The sequence below is a fragment of the Pseudophryne corroboree genome, chromosome 1, assembly GCF_028390025.1.
Source record: "Pseudophryne corroboree isolate aPseCor3 chromosome 1, aPseCor3.hap2, whole genome shotgun sequence".
Taxonomy (NCBI): Eukaryota; Metazoa; Chordata; class Amphibia; order Anura; family Myobatrachidae; genus Pseudophryne; species Pseudophryne corroboree.
The window spans coordinates 433,287,643-433,312,108 of record NC_086444.1 but is presented as its reverse complement, the minus strand read 5'-3'; the positions used below and the strand labels follow the sequence as shown (position 1 = coordinate 433,312,108).

At 43.7% G+C, this 24,466-nt stretch overlaps 1 pseudogene; it reads left to right on the top strand.

Annotated features, from left to right (window-relative positions):
• The first annotated feature begins 440 nt into the window (after positions 1-440).
• Positions 441-559, top strand: LOC134948912 (5S ribosomal RNA; annotated as a pseudogene).
• Positions 560-24,466: the final 23,907 nt, after the last annotated feature.

Below are 24,466 nucleotides of genomic sequence, written 5' to 3'. Positions count from 1 at the left end.
TTTGAGATGCTTGATATCAACCTGTTGAAATGAAATAGATATTCTTTCATGATTCTAAACACATTTAGTCTCTGATAATTGTTCACAGTCAGATTTTCCTAAACAATTGGTATTATTAGCATCACAGGTACTGTTTAGTACCTTGTAATTCGAAGGCTTGTCTGAATTAAGCTATCTGCAGGACATCTGTCCATTTGTAATTTTTGCTCATTGATTTCTGATCTGTTCAGCAAACAATCAGAGACCAACATTGTTCCTTTCTCTCCTCACTTTTCCCACTTTTTCTGATTTCAGGACTCTCACCATTGATTCAGGGTGACCATCCCTGTCTAACATTGGCAGCAGATCCCCTATTTTCCTCTCCAACCTATATCTACTCTTTTCCTTCCTGATTCGTGAACTCTCATCAGTGATTCCTGAGCCCTCGATTACAATATTCATTCTACTTTCATACCACACTGGCAACGCCCGAATCCTTCCGATCTTGGAAGCTAAGCAGTGTTGGGCTGGGTTAGTACTCAAGTGGGAGACTTTTGAGGAATACTCAGTTCAGTAGAAATCCGTGGACGGTTTTGGCTCAGCGTCTAACACTGACAGCAGATTCATCTTGCTCACCTCAACCTTTTCTATTTCTATATACTCACAAGAGATGTAGCTGACTCATCAACCTACTATAGGTAAAAAAAAAAATGATATACATACCTATATAGGACCCACTTAGGTATTCTTTCAGGCCTCCAGCTGTTATCTTTTTGTAATTTTGAACCCAGGCAGCCCAGAACTGCTATTCAGTATTTACACTGTTAATATTTGTTCTGTGTTTCCCCACCCTCTTTCTCCTTTCCCCCCCCACCCTCTTGCAATATTTTGACAAAATATCCTACTACTATTTTATCGACTTGTGTTAATAAAATATATATATTTTTATCATTGTTTCTTCTGAGACGTCTATACATATACATACAAGAGTGCGCCCACAAAAGAGTCTTCTTTTCTCTTTTCTTGTTGCATATTTCATTACTGACTCAGGGTGCACCGCCAAATATAAGATTAATTAGAAGACTTAGTTTTCTCCTTTTACTTATTACATTTTGGTCTAAATATTATCCATTAGATACGTTACTACTTTCCAGTGCGGTATACCCCCAATACATGTATAAATTTAGGTGTTACTCAGTATACAGATGTGGATAAATCCACAGGGAACCAGCGCTCAAACCCTATATGTAGTGGTGAATGATACGGTTATAAAGTGAAACTAAAATCAATAATGAAAAAGCAGTTAATATACTTAAGGTTGTTTATTCTAAGATGCTGAGATACTTTCTTTCCCAACAGGTATAAATTCGGTTTAAAAGTCAATCGGTGATTGGGGCACGCTCCTGGTTTGAGCTTAAATTCTGAAGTGCAAGGTTCAATTGAAAGAACAAATGCTGTAATCTTTGTAAAGTCGAAAAAAAGAAAAAGAAAATTGCCACAAAAAAATAGTAATGATAATATGTACTAAAGTCCAAACGGTTTACAAGTCTATACAGACTGCGGCGTCCCGCTAATCTGTGCTCTGAAGTGAAGGATTCTCTTGTGAAGTGATGAACAGTTGACAGCGGTAGTGTATGCTTTGGTTAGAGTGGAGAATAAGGACCCTGGACTGGCGCTATTCCTCCTGCAGCACGTCCCACAGTAGAGCGCCCGAATCAGGCCCGCTCTGTGGGGCCGCTGACCTGGGGTGTGCGCCTGTCACAGAGGCAAAGTGGACACGGCTGGAGCTCTCCGAGCAGCTGGCCGCGCCTCTCCTCCTCCTACAGGGACTTACCTTCTCCCTTCCCCTCCGCCTTCCACTCTCCGCTGTCTCGGGCTTCTTCCGTCGCCTGGCAACCGGTTGCTTCCGGAACTACGGATCACGTGACCGGATGGTTTGCGGAAAGGATTAGCAGTACTGTCCTTCTTTGTAGTGAATATTCGTCCTCAGTCCAATGTAGTATAGATGGGTAGCTCCAATGCATTTCGACCTGTTAGGAAGACCCTAACAGGTCGAAACGCGTTGGAGCTACCCATCTATACTACATTGGACTAAGGACGAATATTCACTACAAAGAAGGACAGTACTGCTAATCCTTTCCGCAAACCATCCGGTCACGTGATCCGTAGTTCCGGAAGCAACCGGTTGCCAGGCGACGGAAGAAGCCCGAGACAGCGGAGAGTGGAAGGCGGAGGGGAAGGGAGAAGGTAAGTCCCTGTAGGAGGAGGAGAGGCGCGGCCAGCTGCTCGGAGAGCTCCGGCCGTGTCCACTTTGCCTCTGTGACAGGCGCACACCCCAGGTCAGCGGCCCCACAGAGCGGGCCTGATTTGGGCGCTCTACTGTGGGACGTGCTGCAGGAGGAATAGCGCCAGTCCAGGGTCCTTATTCTCCACTCTAACCAAAGCATACACTACCGCTGTCAACTGTTCATCACTTCACAAGAGAATCCTTCACTTCAGAGCACAGATTAGCGGGACGCCGCAGTCTGTATAGACTTGTAAACCGTTTGGACTTTAGTACATATTATCATTACTATTTTTTTGTGCCAATTTTCTTTTTCTTTTTTTCGACTTTACAAAGATTACAGCATTTGTTCTTTCAATTGAACCTTGCACTTCAGAATTTAAGCTCAAACCAGGAGCGTGCCCCAATCACCGATTGACTTTTAAACCGAATTTATACCTGTTGGGAAAGAAAGTATCTCAGCATCTTAGAATAAACAACCTTAAGTATATTACCTGCTTTTTCATTATTGATTTTAGTTTCACTTTATAACCGTATCATTCACCACTACAAATAGGGTTTGAGCGCTGGTTCCCTGTGGATTTATCCACATCTGTATACTTACCATTTAAGGGGGTCGGGACACCCCTCATTACCAGCAGCACACCCCGCCTCAGACTAACACCTCAGTGCGCAGAGAACCCATTTCCGTATATTAGGTGTTACTCAGGCCTTTTACACTCCCTATAGGCAAAGTAGTAAACATGTAGAAAAACTTATTACCTTAAAACTAAAGCTATAAAAATAAGTTACAGAAACAGGCAAAACATGACTAGAAGGTTTACCCATTGCTTTGTTCTCACAAATACTTCAAGTGAAAAGCATGGGTTAATACCATATGAAATCTTATTTTGGTATTGTTGCTAGGACAGTATGCTATTTTCCACAGCAACTGCAACATGAACATGGTAACTTAGCTTATTATGTAATGTATATACAACAGCAACTAACCAAATTGCATGGCAAAGTTTTTGATTCTATTCCAGATGCCAACTGTTCCCAAGACTCACATGAACTAAAGCAAGGTGATTGGGTGGTCACTAAGAAAGAGAAAGTCTCTTGACCCCAGATTCAAAGGACCGTTTTAAGTTCTGTTGACTACCGCCACTTCAGTCACGTTGAGTGAAAGAAACTCATAAATAGACGCATCTCATTGCAAGAAAGTGACAAAGGAAGTATTATCCAATCACAATACATAATCAAAATATACAAATACAATTTAAGAGGCCCCAGGCCATATAAGGGTCTGGGGGATGTATAATGTGTTACTCAGTTCTTCTTGTTAGCATGGTTATTCTTATATAAACAGTAATGATTGATCCTTACTTATATGAGGAGTCAAGTGATAGTGCAATAATCAGTAACTATGCCAAAAATAACAGAACAAAAAGGAATATATATACACAACTAACTACCCTTACTCCACCTGAAATGTCTACACATAGGATGTCAACAATTACCCAGGTAAAGACATATAGGCATAAAAGATGCTGGTCATTAAATGTAAAACAGGACCAATATAAACAGTTGTCACCAATTGTTTACTGTATCTGCAGGCTAGTATGTCACTTTGCAGACCATGTATGGAGTAAAATGTTGTACTTGTTTAATAAATTATACTAGCCCAGAAGATATTATTGATGAAAAGATAAATAAAGTAATACAGTTGAAAAATCAGTTCGCTACTAATCATAATTATACCAGTGTATTTCCAGATTCTTTCTTTTCTTGGTTTTATAAACACTATACAACCAATTGCTTTTCAGAAATATTATCTATTGTTGCTAAGGGACTTGTTTTGCTGTTAATTGCATATTTTATGGTAAGGCTTATTATGTGGATACTGACACTAAAATGTTTTTCTACCTAAGGCATTGCTGAAACTGCTAAACCGCAACCAATTTATATGAAACTTATTGGAGGAGCTATAATATACAATTCCACATTCTTCTACTGTGAAACCTGCCATACCAGATACACAGAAGCTTCCAGCTGTCCCTATTGCTATGATGATGTGATCTAAAGGAACATTGCTGTCACAATATGAAGTTATTAACATTTTCAAGGACTATGAACAATTATAATAATCTCATCTTGAGAAACCGCTTCTCTTTTGTGAACTCTTGTGGTTAGGAATAAGAGGATAGGGAACATTGGTTCTACCCGAGCATAGGGATGTTGAATGGACTAGCCCATGCCTGGAGTGCCCTTATGGTACACCAGTCGTGAAAGTAGGTGTCCCTATAGAATCAATGACTAGGTAAAGGAAGGGTAAAATAAAATTAGAATTAAAGAGGGGAAGTTGATAAAGATGGAAGCCATATTTGTTCATAGGACTCCATTTTATAATTGACATCTTACAAACTGTTTCAAATTGTTTTTCAGCTTAGAACTGACACAGGAAAGAGTGTAGACCTGTACTCTGTTTGAACCCTTATTGTGAAGCTGTGACCTTTATCTAAGATAAACTCCTTGCACAAATATATTGTCAGCAGCTAAATGTGAAGGCTTCAAAGGCATTTGGCAGTTTGCGGTATAACAGGAACAGAAGCAGACCCAGACATATGTAGATTATGAGTTTAACAAAAGTCCACTGTTGCCCCACGTAAAACTGCAAACTGGAATTATAGCGTTGCTAAGAAGATAGTTTATTAACCAATAGGATAAGAAAAGTATGTTAACCAATAGAATTAAAGAGATCATTAACCAATAGGATTATGTTTTGTGTAAGGAAGCTACGCCACTGTATGCAAATATGTACCTCTTTATAATGTAATGTTTTCAGGAAATAAAGCAGCTCTGCACTATTATTCCTCACTGAACATACGTGGCTAGTTATTACAAATGTTAATTTGTTGACTGGTCACTGGCTGCAGCCGTGTATGAACCTGATGCTGACTGACTGAATGCGTGCTTGAACTTGGTTAAGCAAAGGGTGCCCTTTCCTGGGCTCCCCTTTATCACACTCAATACAATACCTGTTTTAGAGACATAGGGGGTCATTCCGACCCGATCGCACACAGCACTTCTTCGCAGCAATGCAATCGGGTCGGAACTGCGCATGCGCCGGTGCCGCAGTGTGCCGGATCATGGCAGTCATTATTGCTTAGCGATCGCCTCTGAGACAGAGGCGGTCGCTAGGCGGGAGGGGGCTGAACGGCGGCGTTGAGCCGCTGTTTATGGGGAGCGGTCCGGCCATCGCAGGCGCTGTGCTGGCCGGGAGTTACTCCTCAAATACAAATGATTTTGTATTTGTGCGGTGGGGGGCGGCACTCACATGCGGGGCGGACTAGCCCTGTGCTGGGCGTTCCCCCGCATGTCTGAGTTAACGATCGTAGCTGTGCTAAACTTAGCACAGCTACGATCAACTCGGAAGGACCCCCATGGAACGGATTGTTATAAAGAACTGGAAAATTCTGAAATTAGATGCAGTTTTGGGACAACATATACCAGACCGACCGTCATTTATTTATAGAAAAGCACCAGCACTGAAAGACCACCCTGTTAAGAGCAGTATAGAACCAGAAATTGGACAAAGTATTAGAAGTTCTCATAGCAACATTTCATATATAAATGAGAGAGAGAGAGAGAGAGAGAGAGAGAGAGAGAGAGATAATATATATACAAAATTAAAACTGGGGCATGTATAAAAGTGGCAGAACATTTATAAAGATAAATTATTAGGATCAGGAATATTGCAAGTGTTTAAACCATTTCTGAAAAAAGGTGTAAAATAAAATATACAGTATGATTGCACTCTGAAGCATGCAATTATATAGCGTATTGCATAATAATTCTGTTCTGTAATCTGGTCAAATTTAAGCATTATTTTAAAGATAAAAAAACCTAATAAAATTTGAAAAAATACTTGTTTAAATAATATTCATTGTTTATATGTACAGCTCTCCATGAATTAATACATTTTGTTATTATTTGCCATATATCTTATCCAAAATAACCTAGTTTTACTTTATGGGAAAGCTCACAGTTTCCTTCATTTATCAGTACATATAAGTTAGTTAGTTAGTTAGTTAGTTAGTTAGTTAGTTAGTTTACTTACTTAGTTAGTTAGTCAAGTTTCATTTACATCCAATTTTCTCCAAATATAAATTAGAATTGTCGTTATAAATGAATAAAGCTGGCCACACACACATCATACATCTAGTTTATGAGGGAATTACCGCATACATATACAATTACATCAATAAACAACTGGGCCACAAATATAAGATTACATGTTCTGCCATTCTGTCATTTTTAATAAATAAGAAATCAAAAAGTGAGTGTTTCCCACACATAATATTTTTTGTCTGGCAGGACAGAAAGACAATCTCACTACACGTGCAATTGGGACAGTAGTATACTGCTGTGTGAATGTAATAATTAAAGTGTCCATTTACAATACACACACTTCAGTTAGCAGAATATGTTCATATTATTGACTACTTTATTAGTCAATAATATGACTAATATTTTTATAGTCAATAATATGAACATACAGTACTAATTGAAGTGTGTGTATTGTAAATAATTCATTGTCACTCTGACTCAATTTTCATTTCATTTAGATAGGGATGTACGTTGTGGGTCTCTTGTTAGTTTTCGTTTATATGCTTGTATAAGTATTTTATATTGAATTTGGCAATTACAGCCAACTAATATCGGGACTGACAGGGCAGAGCAACAGTAGAAAAACATTTTGCAAAGGAAAATAAGTCTAGATGTTGCCTTCAAAATATACAGTAAGTCAGGTTTTCTGGTTGTGGGAAGCCAGTAATAGGAAACTGCTACAGACAATGCAGAAGAACGACTTAATATGAAATACTGTGGAAATGTCTCTAAAATAAATGTAACAGGATTTAGATACTGATATGTCTGTTAGTCCAGACAACGCCTTTGTCCCCTCACTCTCAAGATTAACATAAATAAGACAGGTAGTATGTTAGGAGAAAACATGAAAAATTAGTTTATTAGAAAGGACCCTTGTTCCATCAGAGTGTGTCCAGTATTTCAGAGCAGGGCTGCTATCAGAAGTTGTGGGACCCAGTACAAATGGAAAAGGCAGGGCCTCCCACCTGCTCAATCGCACGCATCCCCGGTTAATGCAGAGGTGTGGCATTGTGCCCTGGTACCCAGCACTTATTAATGCAATGAAGCTCTCTCCATGGTACTGATCCACTACACATGTCCCTCAGTAATAACAGTTAAATGGTAGATTAAAAATATTTAAACAAAATCTATTTCACAACCTTTTAGGATCAAAAAGAAATAAAGCATGTTTAAACATGAGAAAATAGGATTTTAATTACCTACTGGTAAATCCTTTTCTCGTAGTCCGTAGAGGATGCTGGGGTCCACATTAGTACCATGGGGAATAGACGGGTCCACTAGCAGCCACTGGCACTTTAAGAGTTTAATAGTGTGGGCTGGCTCCATCCTCTATGCCCCTGCTACCAGACTCAGTCTAGAAACTGTGCCCGAGGAGACGGACATACTTTGAGAGAAGGAAATACACAGATAGTGGCAAGATTCACACCAGCTCACACAAACAAGGCAAACCAGGCTAACTAGCCTGAAAACTCAGCAACAGCTGAAACATTTCTGAACCCAGTAAAGAAACGCAGTACTTAACTAAGAACAAAGCAGTACTGAACCAAAGAACCATTGCAGGATAACGAAGCGCTGAGCGGTTGCCCAGCATCCTCTACGGACTATGAGAAAAGCATTTACCGTAGGTAATAAAAATCCTATTTTCTCTTACGTCCTAGAGGATGCTGGGGTCCACATTAGTACCATGGGGATGTACCAAAGCTCCCAAAATGGGAGGGAGAGCACGGAGGCTCCTGCAGAACTGATTGACCAAACTTAAGGTCCTTAGAGGCCAAAGTATCGAATTTGTAGAACTTAGCAAACGTGTTCGACCCAGACCAAGTAGCCGCTCGGCAAAGCTGCAAAGCCGAGACACCCCGGGCAGCCGCCCAGGAAAACCCCACTTTACGAGTAGAGTGGGCCTTAACAGATGTTGGACACGGCAATCCTACCGTAGAATATGCATGCTGGATAGTGACCAGCGAGAAATTGTCTGCTTAGAAGCAGGACACCAAATTTTCTAGGGATCATAAAGGACAAACAGAGAATCCAATTTTCTGTGATGAGCAGTCCTCTTCGCATAGATCTTCAACTCCCTCACAACATCCAAGGACTTTGATACAACTGAGAAGTCAGTAGCCACTGGTGCCACAATAGGTTGGTTGATATGAAAAGCCGACACAACCTTTGGAAGAAACTGCTGATGCATCCTGAGCTCAGCTCTATCCTCATGGAAGATTAAGTAGGGACTTTTACAGGACAAAGACCCCAATTCCGACACATGTCGAGCAGAAGCTAAGGCCAACAAAGTGACAGTCTTCCACGTGAGAAACTTGACCTCAGCCTCCTGTAAGGACTCAAACCAATCCGATTGCAGGAACTGCAATACCACGTTAAGATCCCAGGGTGCCGTCGGCACCACAAAGGAAGGCTGGATATGCAGAAACCCTTTGAAAAAGGTCTGAACCTCAGTGAGGGCAGCCAATTGTTTCTGGAAGAAAATGGATAAAGCCGAAATCTGGACCTTTATGGATCCCAAAAGCAGGCCCTTATCCACACCTGCTTGCAGAAAGAGGAGAAACCGACCAAGTTGAAACTCCACCGCAGGAAACTTCTTGGATTCACACCAAGACACATACTTTTTACAAATGCGATGATAATGTTTAGACGTAACTCCTTTCCTAGCCTGTATCAGGTAGGAATAACCTTGTTCGGAATGCCCTTCCGCGCTAATATCTGGCGTTCAACCTCCATGCCATCAAAAGTAGCCGTGGTAAGTCTTGATTAGCGAACGGCCCCTGTTGTAGAAGATCCTCTCAAAGAGGAAGAGGCCTTGGATCTTCCAGCAGTAGATCCAGCAGATCCGCGTACCAAGCCCTCCTTGGCCATTCCGGAGCAATGAGGATCGCCTGAACTCTTGTTTTTTTTACAAGCTTTAAAATTCTTGGAATGAGTGGAAGTGGAGGGAACACATACACGGACTTGAACACCCACGGTGTTACCAGGGCATCCACCGCCACTGCTTGTGGGTCTCTCGACCTGGAACAGTACCTCCGAAGGTTCTTGTTGAGACGCGAGGCCATGTCTATTTGAGGTACGCCCCAACGACTGGTCACCTCCGTTAACACCTCCGTATGGAGGCCCCATTCTCCTGGATGGAGATCGTGCCTACTGAGAAAGTCCACTTCCCAGTTGTCCACTCCCAGAATGAAGATTGCTGACAGTGCCACTGCATGCCTTTCTGCCCAGAGGAGGATTTTTGTTACCTCTGACATTGCAGCTCTGCTCTTCGTTCCGCCCTGTCGGTTTATGTAGGCCACCATCGTTACATTGTCCGACTGCACTTGAATGGCCTGATCTTGCAGAAGTTGTGCTGCTTGTAGAAGACCATTGTACCTGGCTCTTAGCTCCAGGATGTTTACTGGAAGAAGGGATTCCTGACTTGACCACCTTCCATGGAAGGTATCCCCTTGGGTGACTGCGCCCCAACCTCTGAGACTTGCATCCATGGTTAGAAGGATACAGTTCTGAACCCCGAACCTGCGGCCCTCCAGAAGGTGAGGCAGTTTCAGCCACCAGAGGAGTGAAATCCTTGCTTTCGGCGATAGACGTATACTCTGGTGCATGTGTAGATGAGATCCCGACCACTTGCCTAGGAGATCCAGTTGCAATGACTAAGCATGAAATCTTCCATACTGTAAAGCCTCATAAGAGGCAACCATCTTCCCCAGAAGGCAAATGCACTGATGAACCGACACCTGGGTTGGCTTCAGGACATCCCGGACCATTGTTTGAATCACCAATGCTTTCTCCCCCGGTAGAAACACCCTCTGCACCTCTGTGTCGAGGATCATTCCCAGAAACGACAATCTCCTTGTCGGCTCCAAATGTGACATCGGAAGGTTCAGGATCCAACCGTGCTCCCTGAGTAGATGAGTCGTGAGAGCAATGGACTGTAATAACTTCTACCTGGACAATGCCTTTATCAGCAGGTCATCCAGATATGGAATTATGTTCACCCCCTGTCTGAAGAGGAGAACCATCATCTCTGCTATCACCTTGATGAACACCCTTGGTGCCGTGGAGAGGCCGAATGGCAGCGCCTGGAACTGATAGTGACAGTCCAACAGTGCAAATCTGAGATAAGCCTGGTGTGGCGGCCAAATCGGAATGTGGAGGTACGCATACTTGATATCCAGGGATACCAGAAACTCTCCCTCCTCGAAACCTGAGATCACTGCTCTCAGAGACTCCATTTTGAATTTGAACTCCCTCAGATAAGGGTTTAACGATTTCAAGTTCAAAATCGGTCTGACCGAACCATCCGGTTTCGGTACCACGAAAAGGTTTGAATAATACCCCTTGGCTTGCATATGAGGTGGAACAGGGACAATGACCTGTGACTTTTCCAATTTTTGGATGGCTTCCTGTAGGATAGCCCTGTCTGCTAGCAAAACTGGCAACCTGATTTGAAGAATCGGTGCGGCGGAAGTTCTTGAAACTCCAGTCTGTACCCGTGGGACACCATATCCTGTACCCAGGGATCCAGGCCTGACAACACTCAGACGTGGCTGAAAAGTCTGAGCCTCGCACCCACCAGCCAATCTTCCAGGCTTCGCGGACCACCGTCATGCTGAGGATTTTGAGGAACCAGAAGCCGGTTTCTGGTCCTTGGAGCCTGCGGTGCAGGCTTTTTGGATTTTGCACGACCACCTCTAAAGAAGGTGGTAGGAGGCTTGGACTTTTTTGTGTTAGCGGTCCGAAAGGACTGCGATGCAGATGAAGAAAAGGGTTTCTTTGTAGAAGGTGTAGCTGAGGGAAGAAAAGGTGACTTACCCGCGGTTGCCATGGAAATTCACGCATCCAATGCTTCCCCAAATAGAGCCTGACCTGTGGAGGGTAGGTTCTCCACACTTCTCCTGGATTCTGCATCTGGCGTACCCAGAGACCCCTGCGAGCTGAGACAGACATGGAAAATACCCTTGCAGTCAGCGTACCCAGGTCCTTCATGGATTCCATCATGAACCCCGCAGAATCCTGTATGTTACGTAAAAATAATTCAAAGTCACTTCTATCCATTGAATCCAAATTCTCTAGAAACGTGCCTGACCACTTCACTATGGTTTTAGAAATCCATGCACAGGCAATAGTGGGCTACAACGCCACCCATGAAGCAGTGTATATGGATTTGAGCATAGTGTCAATCTTACGATCAGTCGGTTCTTTTAATGCAGTAGACCCAGGGACAGGTAAAACCACGTTCTTTGACAGTCTGGAAACAGATGCGTCAACTATGGGTGGGTTTTCACATTTTTTTCTATCCTCCTCAGGGAAAGAAAAGGCAACCAAAACCCTTTTGGGGATCTGGAATTTTTTCTTCGGGTTCTCCCAGTATTTTTCAAATAAAGCGTTTAATTCTTTAGATGCAGGGCAGGTTAGCGAGGCTTTCTTATTATCTGTGAAGTAAGCCTCCTCAACCTGCTCAGGTGTTGTATCAGAATTGTTTAACACATCTCTAATAGCCTCAATCATGAGCTGCACCCCCTTAGCCAGGGATGCCGCCCCCCTCAGCACATCCCCATCATCGTCAGCCATGTCAGAGTCGGTATCCGTGTCATCTTGCATAATCTGGGCAAGTGCACGTTTTGTAGGTATATGCTAGGGGATTTTGAAGGAATAGGGACAGAACCTGACCAAACTGCCATAGACTTCTTTAATACCTAAGTTTCAGTCTCAGTATGAGCTACCCTAGTAGAGATCTGAGAGATCATTCCCTTAATAGAGATCATCCACTCAGGCTCAGTAATAGGGATCTGAGACAAAACATTAAATTTCTGTGTACATGGAATGGATTCTTCCTGAGAGGAAATGTCCTCTGCAGCATAAGACACAGAGTCCCTGGACATGGCTATGTGAGAAACAAACACCCACACATACACAGGAAAATGTCAGACACAGTTTCCCCCCAAGTATGCCACAGAGAAACACAGAGCTTGGAGCCAGCACACACACAGCGCTTCCAAAGGTAGATATATACAACTACCTGGCACTGACTGTGTACCTTAATAGACTACACAGTAATTTTAAAGCCTCCCTTCCCCTTTTACAACCCCCTGTTACCACACAGGATAGCTGGCGTTGCTTGGAGGGACAGCTTTCCCTGTCAGCATCTCTGTACTGGATCTGCAGGCAGGAGAATGGCGCTGAACGTTGCTGGGTCCGCTATGAGGAGAAGCTCCGCCCCCTGAACATGGTGCTGCTTCCCGCTCTTCACTTCTTTATACTGGCCTGAGGAAATGTGCTGGCAGCGTTACCGTGGTCCCTGACAGCCTTGGTGACCAGTGTAGGCTATAGGCGCTGGCTCAGGGCGCACCTCATAGCTCCGCAATGTGTACCGCTGAGCCTCTGGAGCGCAGTTAGTACTGCGCTCCCACCCTATTGCCGCCATCTTCACACTTGCTTACTGTGGGGGCCGGTGGCTCACTCGCCACTGAAATCTTCTGGCTCTGTCAGGGAGTGGTGGCATGCTGTGGGAGTTAGCGGTTGCCTCGGGCGGCTAGCGATCATCACCCTCAGGAGCTCAATGTCCTGTCAGCGGAGATAGTGGCCATTAACCTCTTAGGGTTGGATACTATTTCCCCCCTAAGTCCCACGAAGCAGGAATGCTGTTGCCAGCAGCCTCCCTGTGCCTAACTCTAATAAAAAACAACAAAACTAGAAAGACTCCTATGGAGCTCCCCTAGCTGTGAACGGCTCCTCCAGTTACATTTTCTAAACTGAGTCTGGTAGGAGGGTGGAGCCAGCCCGCACTATTAAACTCTTAAAGTGCCAGTGGCTCCTAGTGGACCCGTCTATTCCCCATGGTACTAATGTGGACCCCAGCATCCTCTAGGACGTAAGAGAAAAAACTATTTTGATTTAGCAGCAGAAAATTGTGCTTACCTCTTATCCTTAGTGTAATTTCTGCAATGTTGAATGCAGTTTGTCCTCCGTCCGGCGTCCACCCACTCCAATTCTCATTGCAGCTACCAGCCATGGGATAAGGGGGCAGAGACACACATGCAGGGAGGAGACACTGCCACACCTGCAGGAAAGGGGCATAGGCACACAGGGAAAAAGGTAGAGACACAGATGGGGAGGGGACAGCACAGATGTGGAGTGGACAGAGGCACAGATGGGAAGTGGGCAGAGGCACAGATGGGAAGTAGGCAGAGGCACAGATGGGAAGTGGGCAGAGGCACAGATGGTAAGGGGGCAGAGGCACAGATCTGGAGGGGGCTGAGGCAAAGATCTGGAGGGAACAAAGGCATATACAGTGAGAAAGACTGTAGGGGAAAAGAGGACAGTGGTAGAGACTGCAGGGGAAAGGGGGACAGTGGGAGATTCTGTAGGGAAAAAGGGACAGTGGGAGAGACTGCAGGGGAAAAGGAGCACGTCTGTGGTGTGCACCGCAGCCACTGTGCCAGCATTCGTCTCTGCAGCGCTAATAAAATCAGTAATGAAGAGTAGTAGAGGTGAGAGCTGGGAGCAGGGCTGCTGCAGAGGTTGAGGAATTTGCAGTCAGGATCATTGGAGCCACCGCTTTCCACCCGAACTGACACCTGTACCCCACTGATGGCAACCCTGGTTTAAGAGTGGGAAAAGAAATACAATACAAGTTGTTTGGGAGAAAGTGCAGAGAGATAAAGGTACATGTCATGTTCAAGAATCTAAGATACATAGGTGCAAACAGAGATGTTGCGGGTCATGGCAGAGCCTATGTCAATGATGAGACAAGTACAGTTAAGAGTTTAGCTGAATCTGGCCTATGAGAGAGTAAGATATCTAGTGTATGGATGTGTGGGATGTTTGTGTGTTAGAATAGTGCACCTAGATACCACTACTCATAGGGTCATCTGGTATAGTTAAGAGATGGCAGTATTAAAGCTCTAGCAACGGTATAGAGAAAACAATCGATTGCCCAAAAAATGTGACCAGAAAACAAGTGAAGTACTGTATAATAGACTAGTGAAATAGTAGGTAAATGTAAGCTCTTGCGGCTCTATCATCAGCCATTAAGCCTGAGGAGATTCAGAGGAGGATTTACCACGAGTCAACCAAGGCGGCTGCTTAGGGCTCTGTGGGTCCCAGGGGGGCCCACGGATAAGGCTGTATGGAGGACATTTTTCGGTGGACTGCAATCTTTGCCGAAAAAAGCACTACTGTGTATAGTTGATGGGGACCTGCCTGCTACAATCAGTAGGGCACTGATATATAATCACTGCAGTCACACTGACTAAAGGGGGTAATAATGGGTATTGTAAAATGCTGATATAAAATGCAGTCAGTGAATGGACATGGTGCAATCAGTGAAGGGGAAAGTAATATACTGTAATAGAATATAAGGAGGAAAAACAACAAATAATGTAAGAGGCATAAATCAGGAATTAAAATATAGTGCTATGGATTGTTTGAGGGAGGGGGTACCTAATCCGATATCTTGCTTAGGGCTCCATGAGGTATAAATCCACCTCTGGGAGAGATGATAACAGTGGGTTGTACATTTGAAGGGAAGGCGATACATTGATTCATGTGAGGTTCAGAGACATCTTTATACATCTACATGTAAAGTCACGTGAGAAAAACTACTGTGATATATGTTCAACTAGAGGCTAAGTAGAGGGATTTTGGAAATAAATGTATTATATATTATTTAAAATCAGAAGATGACCTGACGCCCAAACCTCAGCTGTGCATAACTTCATCTACACTACTTCTTTCATGTGTATCACATCTACATGTGCGATTACTCCTGTTTGCCACACTGCCCCATGTTACCTGAGATGAGGAAGACTAACTGGCTAAAAGCAGAAAGATTTAGCAGGTGATCCGACCAACGAGTATTATCGGCTGAGCAACTTTAGCAATTTTGCAGTGCCTCCATGCAGTGTCTGATGTACCAGCAGGGCTAGATTAACAATGGGGCGTATGGAGCTACAGCTCATTATAAAAACAGGACCATCCTTGTGACAGTCTGATAATGACATGCCACCCAGCTGGCCACATGGTCGGCCATAGATCATGTGTTTAAATTTCATTTTTTCACAAAATGGTGACATTTTTCTACTTTTACGTGTTTAGAGAAACATTGGGGATGATAGTAGGTATTGGGGATGATAGTAGGTGGTGTACACGCCCACATGGCACTGGCTGCACCCACATAGCACTGGCCATACCCACATATCACTGGCCACACCCACACAGCATTGGTCATATAGTTACTTTGCTTCTCATAATAGGCCTTTGATCATTTTTAGCCCCAGGCTCATGTGGCCCTTAACTCGACCATGTTAAGTACACTAAATGAAATCTGCAGAACAATAATCTGAACAATGTAGGCTGATTATCGTTCTGATACAAACATTGACTGATAAATGTTCAGAATGTCACAAATCATCAAGATCACAATGATTATCGTTCATTGGGGGAGATGTATGAACTATGAAGTCTTGGGGTAAATTTACTAAGATGGGAGTTCTATTAAAGATGGCATGTTGCCCATAGTAACCAATCAGATTCTACTTCTCATTTATCTAGCACCTTCTAGAAGATAATACCTGGAATCTGATTGTTTGCTATGGGCAACATTCCATCTTAAATAGAACTCCCATCTAAGTAAATTTACCCCACGGAGAGCGATAAGGTGGAATAGTTCCCCATTAGCAACCAAGCAACTTATAAGTTTCACAGTCTTTGGAATGACAGAAGCCTATCAGTTGCTTTGGGCAACTACTCCACCGTATCTCTCTCCAAGGCTTCACACATCTCCCCAAATGTATGGCCAGCTTAAGCAAGAGCTGGGTGTTTGGCCTAAGGGCCAGACCAGGCAGGTATCATGGAGCAGACACTGTAGGCACACATACATGCAACCAGGGTTTACTTAATAAGGGATGGAAGGGTTATAAATAAATCCTATCCACTTCGACGTCACAAAAGTGGTGTAGTCAGGCTGTTACAGATGATAAAAGTCCGAGCCTATGACCAGTAAGTGACAGCTGGGAGGAGTCATATCAGAACTGGAGAGACATGAGGGAGGGAACTTCCATGCTTCCTGGAGGAAGAAGAGTGGGACTGCTGTGTGAACCCAGGAGAGACAGAGAGGCATAAGAGAACCGATAGAGGAAGAGAGTCCCTGATTTAGAGGAAGAATGCCATTTAAGGGGAGGGAGGTCACTGTAAAGCTACAGTGTGGTCACAGACATCTGGAAGAGGAACTGTGATTCAGAAATAAAGTCTGATATCAGATAAAAGGGAAGTTGTTAGAGGCTGCATGAATGGAGGCATCTGTGTGCAGAGGCTACACTATACGGTGCAATTCCTTGTAAAGAGTATGAGATGTATACAGGGACAGACTGTCGGATGAGGCACCTGTATATTGTCCACTGAGGGGCAAAGAGAGCCATAGGTACTGATTCTGAGATGGATGCTGCTATGTCCGCTCTTGTGTCTGAGTCGCGGCTACGATGATATGCAAATGCTAGCTTCAGCCTTCCCCTAGTGTAGTCTGCACCTGTATGTGCAAACACTGAGATGCCCACTTTCTGCATATCACCGCTGGGGATACTCGACATGCCACCATCAGCGCACCATCAACACTTGCGCCAACGCTATGGCAGGGATAGTTTCGCCTCTATGGCTGTATCTGTGCATTTGGGAACGCAGCAGCATTCACTAACATGCCCGCGACACTCCTATAACACAGACTTTTTCTACGTTCATGCTACCTCCCAGTCACCGCCCAGGGACGCCCATCACTTTGCGGCTCGATCTCTGATAGGTCTGATCACAACAGCAGTAGTATTTCCCTAAAACAGAATTATCAATGTAACAGTTTCTGACTTCTTTTGCAATACAGTATATAATAATTGACTCCATTACAAGTAGGCGGTCTTTGCTTATAATTTGATGGCAGTTTTATGGCGGTTTGGTTAAAACCCCAGTATAAAAGCCCCACAAAGCTGTTGAAAAGCAAATGCACATCGACTGTGGTTTTAAAACTCTTATCAAAATCGCTGAATAGTAAATATAGTGGGTTGGTGCTTCAGCTTTCCAACTGTGTGCCGGGATTTCAAAACGCCTGAAGAGCCGACTCTTAGTAAATGTACCCTAACCACTTCACTTATTTGGATGGGTTTGTCTGCAGCGTTTTTCATCAGTTTCCAAAGCCGACGCTTAGTAAATACAGCGTCTCTATGCTTGTAATACTAAAAACAGTGATGGTGAGACTTTTCTATTGTAAAGTGCATTTTTTTAATCGGTTTCAGCTTTAGTAAATCCACGGATTGTAGAATCGCAGGAAAACACATAACTGGCGCTTAGTAGATATAACCCTTTCATTCATATATTGATGGTGTTAATTTACACATCATGTTCAGGAAATATTATTTGATTTACAATAAAGTACTAAAGTACCCTGGACAAATCAGGAAAATACTATGTGGTAGATTTACCGCTGATGATCAGCAGTTTTGATCGATGGATTACAAAGGACAACAGTAATTATTGCTAAATCAGTTCTATCTTATCTCTCTGCCGCTGCTGGCACTGACTGCAGACCCACAGGCTGGGCTGAAGGTTATAGCACAGTCCCAGCAGGGGGATTTGAGGGAGGTGTCCCAGTGGGGGAGTGTTCTGATACCGCAGGGAGCCTAGTACCCGACAGTCTGGCTGAGATGACTACAATAAAAATAAACTATTAAATATATTTATTTATTTATATTACATTTGTGATATAAATAATATTGTCCAGTTTTTTTTGGTCATTCTGACCAAGTTACCGTCTTTCTATTTATTTATTCATTACATGCTGATGATGGGGAGGAAGCAGGAGGAAATAACTCTTCTCTACTTATCTCCTCCAATAAGACTGTATTACACTATGGTGTTATTATTTTTTCAAAGAGAACGGTAAACTGCCTTTGTGTGTGGGGAAGCAAAACTAGGAGATGTCTCTGCAGTAACCCACTACTTAAATACAGTGTGGCGGCACCACACGGAAAGTGGGAGTGGCCTTGTGGCAGGGGGCATGCCCTGGCAGATATCACCCCCTCACAGGAAGTCCCCCCGATTACATCACTCTGGGAGCAAACAGAAACCCCCCCCCCCCCCCCCCCAGGAGACTTTGGCTGCATTGCCAGCTTCTTCTCAGTGACAGGAGCCCTGTGCTACAGGATAATGTCACACTACAGAATTTGGCTCCAGGTCACTGCAGAGGAGCCAGCAATTTGCTGCCCCTCACTGGAAGGATGACACACGGTTGTGGTCCGCATACACCCCTTCTTGTGACGTATGAAAGGCCCTTTTATCACAGGTCAGGAATGATAAAGGGATTTTCTCACCTTATAAATACAGCCCTCAGTCTCCCCATAATAACTCTTTGATGCTGATGGGACCAGTCTCTCTCTCCTCAAAGGTGCATGGCAGGGTGAGCTAGGCTGTAACTGACAGAGCACTAATCCTTAGAGCCTTTACTGTGTAAGGTTATAGGGAGTAGCACGTGACTGTAGACTGCTCTTCAATGCTACCAAAAGGGAGTTTTGGTGTCACTGAAGCCAATGCTGAACGTGATGAAGGGGGGACGGGGGGGGATACCAGGCAGACCAATTGGAAGTCGCAATTTGGCCACACAGTCCATTATGCCAACATGACTAGAGTAAGTTATGGTGAGAGCTATCACTGACCTGGTTTGGGAGTGTTGTGGACTCGGGGTTACTTCCGGTGACCGGGAAGAGGAACCGCAACTGGGCCGCAGCGGAGATGGACGAATGTACGTTTTCCTCATGCAGGATCAGGTCGGCAAACAGGAGACACACGTGGACGCTGAAGGTCTCCTGAAAGACAGAACTTGAAAGGTGCTGGTGAATCAGAGAAGAATACCAGGTGCTGGAGGCACAACTGCGCTTACGTGCGCTGGGGCTTGGAGACACTGAAGTGTTTGTAGGCGCTGAAGTGCTTGGAGGCACTGAGGTGCAGGGAGGCGCTGAAGTGCTTGAAGGCGCTTGGAGACACTGAGGTGCTTGGAGGCGCTGAGGCGCTTGGAGGCACTGAGGTGCTTGGAGGCGCTGAGGCGCGTGGAGACACTGAGGTGCTTGGAGGCGCTAAGGCGCTGAGGCGCGTGGAGACACTGAGGTGCTTGGAGGCACTGAGGTGCTTGGAGGCGCTAAGGCGCTTGGAGGCACGGAGGTGCTTGAGGCACGGAGGTGCTTGGAGGCACGGAGATGCTCGGAGGCACGGAGGTGCTGGAAGGCACGGAGGTGCTAGGAGGCACGGAGATGCTCGGAGGCACGGAGGTGCTGGGAGGCACGGAGGTGCCTGGAGGCACGGAGATGCTCGGAGGCATGGAGGTGCTGGGAGGCACGGAGCTGCTCGGAGGCATGGAGGTGCTGGGAGGCACGGATGTGCTGGGAGGCACGGAGGTGCTTGGAGGCACGGAGATGCTGGGAGGCACGGAGGTGCTGGGAGGCACGGAGATGCTCGGAGGCACGGAGGTGCTGGAGGTGCTGGGAGGCACGGAGATGCTCGGAGGCACGGAGGTGCTGGGAGGCACGGGGATCCTCGGAGGCACGGAGGTGCTTGGAGGCACGGAAGTCTGGCGATCACCACTCCTGGGGAACTGATGATACTCAGGCACTGATGCAGTTCCTGGTGCCTGAATTTATACTTCCCACCACCAGCTGGTTGGTGGGAAGTGCCTGATGACGTCACCCGCCCAGACGCCGGGCCGAGCGACGGGAGCCGGGAGCCGCCAGCGAGGACGGCTGCAGAGAGGACCAGCGCGCCCGGAGAGGTAAGTAAGGGGCCTGGGGTGGCGGCGTGACAGTACCACCTCCTCTAGGGGTGGCCCCTGGACACTTCCCAGGTTTCGTAGGGTGCTTGGCATGGAAGATCCGGATTAGTCGAGGAGCTGAGACCTCAGAAGCTCCTATCCAACTTCTCTCCTCAGGACCATAACCTTTCCATTCTACCAGATATTGCAGGTTCTTATGAAGATAACGAGAGTCCAGAATAGTTTTGATCTCAAAGTCTGTCCCAGTTTCAGTTTCTACCAAAGTGGGGCTTGAGGGCTTAGAATGAAAACGATTAAGGATGAGAGGACGAAGGAGAGAAACATGAAAGGCATTTGGTATGCGTAGATGAGAAGGTAATCCCAACTTGCAGACCACAGGATTCAGGATTTGTAGCACAGGGTATGGTCCATAGCCACTATGGCTCAACCAAACAGAAAAAGTAGACCATCACAGGATCACATAAATGTGGGGAGTGTAAGGCATGTGACTATATGATGAGAACAATGGAATTTAAGGACAAATTCAATAGAACACATGAGATCAAGGACTACATAAATTGCAAAACCTCTGGCGTGATCTATTGCCTTACATGTACATGCTCAAAAAGATACATTGGCATGACAACGAGGCCATTGAAACAAAGAGTATTGGAACATGTGGGATCTATTAGGAACTGTAAAAAAGATCACAGTAAATTTAAACAGTTGACAACAGTGGCCAAACACTTCCACGACAAACATGCGGGTAGACCAGGTGACCTGAAGGTGTTCGGCATCGAACAAGTACGTTTGGGAATAAGAGGTGGAAACCTCACGCAAGAATTACTGCGAAGGGAAAGCCGATGGACTTTTCTTCTTGGGGGTTTACAACCACATGGACTTAAAGAACACATCAATTTTGGAATTTTTCTATAATAACAATATCAAGTAATATGAAATAATACAGATCATAGGAAAAGGAGAGAAGAGAAAGAAGAACAACTGAGGAAAAAGGAAAAAGGCAAAAGAGAAAAAAGGTAAAAGTAAAAAGAAGAATTAAAAGAGAAAGAAGAAATACATATTTGCCCTAAATTTCACCATATCAGTAGGAACTAGACATGAACACAATAGCTATGACACTTTTTAGTATATTAATTTAATTTTACTTATTTTCCACTTTATTTGTAGTTCACACGTTTTGATTAGTTTATCACTCATTTGTACATCACTTAATTTTGTTCTTTTTTGTTTTTACACTATGATAACTACAATTGGTCAAGAATTCACTCACTATTAGTGAATTATACAGATCACTTACACACATACATGTGTATCAAATACACAATGGAACTTTCTGTCACTGTAGGAGGGTATATTCAATCACGGTTTCACTTCATTTATTGAGAATGAAATATAGAAGTTCTCAAGAATAGAGGTTCTCACAGGGAGAGTTTATTATAACACGTACGGTTCATGTCTACTTCCTAGGATGGATTTATTTGAAAACACAACGGTATTGTGGAAGTCTCTAGGAATCTTCTAGAATGATCAGGATGAATACATTTACCTGCCTATGTACATTACATCTATACAGTTTAAGAATATATGGTCCTATTCCTCAAAAAATCAAAAATCAGATACACCCACAATAACTAATTTGGTTACAGAATGAGAGAAAAACAAACAAAATATACAAACAATAAATATTAAGAGCTATTGAAGATTTCTAATGATAAGTTAGCTCCTCTGTATAGAAACTATATTATAAACATCATACTTACACAGCCAATTCTCAGTATGTTCAAATATCATTTAAGATTTGTCAATAACCATAAAAAAATTGATTATTTTAATAAAAATTGATCATCTCTATTAAGATTGGTTGAATGACCTATCAATCAAAAGATATAACCAATGAAGATTAGAGGCAGGCTATTTAACTCCCTTCCGCCCGCTACTCGGGTTCCCTATGATTAAGCTGTAATGCGAAACGATCGTTAGGCAGGACGGGTCACGTTTAGAACGTGTCCGTCTCTTTGTTAGCTTTACCACTGTTAATATGGATATTTAGCCTTTACAAAGTCAATATATGTTTGTGCGTGTGTTCTTCCATATTACATTGCTGGATTGATTATATTAGCCAATAAGTGTGACGTGCTTGCTAGCAGCACGGGCACACTACTAACGGCTGAACTGCAGACGTATTCACACCGCTGATAGACACCTGAGAGCAGGATCTATCGAGCGTTTGTCTGCAATTACACAGTACACTTAGTCCAGTAACCCTCTGACCGCGTCAATCGGGAGATCCCGATCACGGTCAGCTGCAACTGGTTTGACCGCGTGTATCGGAAAAAGCCGACAGCGGTCTTCAGGGCTACTATTACATAACCCTTGTTACCTGCATATCATTTAGTTACAGCAGGGAGATGCTTGCTGCAGCTTAATGTATCCCGATCCCGATCACGGTCAGCTGCAACTGGTTTTACCGCGTGTATCGGAAAACGCCGACAGCGGTCTTCAGGACTACTATTACATAACCCTTGTTACCTGCATATACTTTAATTATAGCAGGGAGATGCTTGCTGCAGCTTAATGTAATACTGGGCGCTGGGACACACTGAAAATGCCCTGAGATGCCGGCTATTATTAATTAAACATCCAATATTTAAACATATACTCAGCCCACGAGACAAGTGAACAACATAGGGTTAATCTTTATGTACCCCTTATATAAAACATTGATATGTAATTATGATTACTGATGGGGACATAAAATTATATACATATCTTTATGTACCCCTTATATAAAACATTGATATGTAATTATGATTACTGATGGGGACATAAAATGATATACATATAAAGGACTATCATGTACAATAATTACATCATTCTTTATGAAGAAATCTATTCAGCAGCATATTATCAATACTTTCTATTTTTGTGTGTGTCTCCATATATTCATCAACATGATATTGTAATGTGGTATACCGTCCGATAGATTTGTGCTTATGTGGAAGGTATAGTAAAAATAAAAATAAGATCTTCACAGTGAAATTGATACAAATACCACCTCTGTCATAAGCAGCTACAATATTGTAACAGTTGTAGCAATATTTAATGTAACCACAGAATAAAGTAACACACACTTTTCTTACTGGAAGAATTAACAACACGCACATCAATACAGTGGTTCAGCTTTTTAATATCACATTAAGTCTGCACAATTTATAATTTTTATTAATTTTTTCATTTTTTATTTTTTCATTATCTTTATTAATAATTTTTTTCATTATTATTTTTTCACTTGCACATATTTCGTAAGCTTTAACATATACCAATAAAAGTTATATTTTAATCAATTTGTGGTCTTCTCCCCTAAGGGGCGTGGACTTTTAGGATATACTAGTGTATTCATTTTGAGTGTGCCCTTATACGGAATACTTTTTTCTCTCTAGTTTATTTATGCCAAATCTTATTCCAGGAGCACCTCCCCCGATTCATAATATTGCAACATTTATAGCTAAAAGAATGACAAGCGGGGTATTATTGAATACACACAATTGATATATAAATAAATCTATTTAGTCTGTGCGACCCTTCCCTTTCGTTCTTGAAGATAACGAGAGTCCAGAATAGTTTTGATCTCGAAGTCTGTCCCAGTTTCAGTTTCTACCGAAGTGGGGCTTGAGGGCTTAGAATGAAAATGATTAAGGATGAGAGGATGAAGGAGAGAAACATGAAAGGCATTTGGTATGCGTAGATGGGAAGGTAATCCCAACTTGCAGACCACAGGATTCAGGATTTGTAGCACAGGGTATGGACCGATGAACCTTGGGGTGAACTTCATGGTGGGTACCTTTAGCCGGAGGTTACGTGTGGAGAGCCATACCCTGTCTCCAACCTTGTATTGAGGAGCGGCTCGCCGTTTCTTGTCCGCGAAGAACTTGTATCAGACAGAAACCTTTTTAAGACTAGCATGAACCTTACTCCAAATTTGTCTGAAGTGTAGTAGAGTGGAAGTTACAGCTGGAACCTCTCCTGTTGGAAGAATTGGTAATTCCGGAATTTGTGGGTGGAAGCCATAGTTGATGAAGAACGGAGATTCGCCAGTGGAGGAATGAAATGAATGGTTATGTGCAAACTCTGCCCAAGGCAATAACTCTACCCAGTTGTCCTGTGAAGGGGATAGATACAGGCGGAGGAAAGTCTCCAAGTCTTGATTGACTCGTTCCGTTTGCCCATTAGTTTGGGGGTGATAAGCGGAC